This window comes from Cebus imitator, unplaced genomic scaffold, assembly GCF_001604975.1.
Source record: "Cebus imitator isolate Cc_AM_T3 unplaced genomic scaffold, Cebus_imitator-1.0 Scaffold473, whole genome shotgun sequence".
Classification (NCBI taxonomy): Eukaryota; Metazoa; Chordata; class Mammalia; order Primates; family Cebidae; genus Cebus; species Cebus imitator.
The window spans coordinates 1,370,379-1,373,870 of NW_016107788.1; the positions used below are offsets into that span (position 1 = coordinate 1,370,379).

The 3,492-nt window shown below is 49.9% G+C and overlaps 1 protein-coding gene across 3 annotated transcripts in view; it reads left to right on the plus strand.

Annotated features, from left to right (window-relative positions):
- Positions 1–3,492, plus strand: part of IL4I1 (interleukin 4 induced 1) — a 41,567-nt gene that overhangs the window by 24,750 nt on the left and 13,325 nt on the right. For all 3 annotated transcript variants that reach the window (XM_037732829.1, XM_017512596.2, XM_037732830.1), the window contains exon 2: positions 254–373. The gene's annotated coding sequence lies outside the window, so the exon portion shown is untranslated. The remainder of the gene's footprint in view (positions 1–253; positions 374–3,492) is intronic.

The window sequence follows — 3,492 nt, forward strand, 5'->3', positions numbered from 1 at the left end:
CAAAAAAAAAAAAAAAAAGCAAATTTAAGTTACAGATTTTCTTCCCACTCCCTCCACCCCCCACAAGGGATCTTAAAGAACACAAGTGATTCCATTAAATCAGGAAGCTCTGTGCCCTGGAGCCATGTGGGAAATGGATCCAAGAGGCCTCCTGGGGGAGTCTGGGAGGGATCCCAAGATCGCAGCAGCATCAGCAACCCCTGGATGCCACCGTGGGTGGTAGCTCCATTGTAATTTCAGTTTCCCTTTCCAGGAAGAAAACACAGATGTGCTTCCTTGTCAGTCCAACAAATGGCCTCAAGTCCTTAAGTTCCTCATTAATTAATATGAAGACACATTTGGTGACTAAATTTGGAATCAGAGGCTTTTAAAGGTGAATCTCAGCTCTTACTGCTTTGCTTTTCCCTGTTTGGGGGTAAGAGTGGCAGCTGGGGGCTGAGTGTGGTGGCTCATGCCTGTAATCCAGCACTCAGGGGAGGCCAAGGGGAGTGGATCACTTGAGGTAAGGATTTTGAGACCAGCCTGGGCAACATGGTAAAACCCCTTCTCCACAAAAATACAAAATTTAGCCAGCCATGGTGGCTCCTGTCTAGAGTCCCAGCTTCTTGGAGACTGAGGTGGGAGGATCACATGAACCCGGGAGGCGGAGATTGATTGCAGTGAGTTGAGATCGCACCACTGCACTCCAGCCTGGGTGGCAAGAGCAAGACAAAAAAACAGACCCAGCACATACGGTAACATACGTAGTTGGCCGGGCACAGTACCTGCCACCTGTCATCCCAGCACTTTGGGAAGCCGAGGCGGGCGGATCACAAGGTCAGGAGTTTGAGACCAGCCTGGCCAACATAGTGAAACCCCATCTCTACTAAAAATACAAAAAATTAGCCGGGCATGGTGTCGGGCGCCTGTAATCCCATCTACTTGGGATGTTGAGGCAGGAGAATCGCTTGAACCAGGGAGGTGGAGGTTGCAGTGAGCCCAGATCGCACCATTGCACTCCAGCCTGGGCGACAGAGTGAGACTCTGTCTCAAAAAAGAAAAAAAAAAAAATCTGCCCTCAGACTCAGGGCAGCATCTCTCCACAGAACTTCTCAGGGCGTGAAGACCTCACGCTTGGAAGTCAGGTCTGCTTCTTAGCAGCCAGGTTTCAGTGACCCCAGCTGTTCCCATGCCTGTCCCACAAGATCACACCCTTGGCTCCTGCACAGTAGGGCCCTGGTCACTCCAAACACTGACCCACACGGGCGCCCTCGTCCCTTCTCCCCTCCAGACACCATTAGGTTGAACCCTCTCAAACGCCAAAGAAGCAGACCAGGTGTGCTGCCTTCTTGGGGACTAGCCTGGTGCCCTGGAGTCACATTAGACACCCTAGTTCCCTTGAATCCACAGAACTGAAAGCGACACTTTTTTTTTTTGAGACAAGGTCTCACTCTTGCTCAGACTGGAGTGCAGTGGCACAATCTCAGCTCACTGCAGCCTCTGCCTCCCGGGTTCAAGCACTTCTCTTGCCTCAGCCTCCCTTGTAGCTGGGACTACAGGCGCATGCCACCACACCCAGCTAATTTTTTGAAGTTTTTGAGTAGAGATGGGGTTTCACCATATTGCCCAGGCTGGTCTCAAACTTCTGACCTCATGATCAGCCTGCCTCAGCCTCCCAAAGTGCTGGGATTGCAGGTGTGAGCCACCATGCTGGGCATAAAGTGGTACTTACTGACCAAGACAATCACTCAAATGCAATATGGACTCTGATTTGCATCTTGACAAATCGTTTTTCATTTTTTTTCTTGAGACGGAGTCCCACTTTGTTGCCCAGGCTGAAGTGCAGTGGCATGATCTCAGCTCACAGCAACCTCCGCCTCCTGGGTACAAATGATTCTCCTTTCTCAGCCTTCTGAGTAGCTGAAATTACAAGCACCCACCACCACGCCCAGCTAATTTTTATATTTTTAGTAGTGACAGGGTTTCACCATGTTGGTCAGCCTGGTCTCTAACTCCTGACCTCAGGTGACCTGCCCTCCTGGGCCTGCCAAAGTGCTGGGATTACAGGCATGAGCCACCGTACCTGGCCTACACCAACTGTTTTTTAAAAAATGATGACATATTCCAGGAAACATGAACATTGATTTAATGATAATAAGAAATGTCTGCCATCTTAATATATGACAATGGTATTGTAATTTTTAAAAAGCCAAACACAGTGGGGCACGGTGGCTCACGCCTGTAATCCCAGCACTTTGGGAGGCCAAGGCAGGCAGATGGCTTGAGAACAGAAGTTTGAGATCAGCCTGGCCAATATGGTAAAACACAGTCTCTTCTAAAAATACAAAAATTGGTCGGGTGAGGTGGCTCACTCCTGTAATCCCAGCACTTTGGGAGGCCAAGCCAAGTGGATCATTTGAGGTTGGGAGTTGAAGACCAGCCTGGCCAACATGGTGAAACCCTGTCTCTCTACTAAAAATGCAAAATCAGCCAGGCAGGGTGGTGCACGCCTGTAATCCCAGCTGCTCAGGAGGCTGAGGCAGGGGAATCCTTAGAACCCGGGAGGTGGAGGTCGCAGTGAGCCAAGATTGTGCCACTGCACTCCAGCCTGGGCAACAGAGCAACACTCTGTCTCAAAAAAAAAGAAAAGAAAAAAGTGGGTGGTGGTTGGTGGGTGGTGGGTGCCTGTAATCCCAGCTACCTGGGGAGGCTGAAGCACAAGAATTGCTTGAACCTGGGAGGCAGAGGTAGCAATGAGAGCTGAGATTGTGCCACTGCACTCCAGCCTGGGCAACAGAGTGACGCTCCACCCCCCCCAAAAAAAAAGAAAAGAAAAAATAAATAAAGGAAAACTACAGTCCCTCCTTCTGTTTTTGTAAATAAAGTTTTATTGGCACATAGTCACACCCACTCTGGTCCCTGAGTCCCTTCTCCTATCTGGGCCTGGACCCCCTGACTCCCACCCAGGTCCCAGGTCATCCCCTGGGCAGGCCCTGCCCACCCAAGCCTTGGTGAAAGTTTTAATACTGACCACTTAGGGTCTTTGGACAGACTCAGAGAAGAGAATCCGTATATAGGTAGGGCATACATTTTGGTCAGCTGCTTGGAGGGCAGCCTGAGTAGTCAGGGAGAAATCTTTATCCTGCAAAGCCTCAAGTATTTACAGAAAAAGTTGGCTGGCTTCTGCTTTAGAGAAACATTCTAATGTATTTAACTATAAAACAATATGATGGGCTGGGCGTGGTGGCTCACACCTGTAATCCCAACACTTTGGGAGGCTGAGATGGGCGGATCACCTGAGGTCAGGAGTTTGAGACCAGCCTGACTCTACTAAAAATACAAAAATTAGCCAGGCATGGTGGTGTGTGCCTGTAATCCCAGCTCCTCAGGAGGCTGAGGCAGGAGAATCACTTGAACCCGGGAAGTGGAAGTTGCAGTGAGCAGAGATCGCACCACTGCACTCCAGCCTGGGCGAAGGAGTGAGACCCTCCCTCAAAAAAGAAAAAAGGAAAA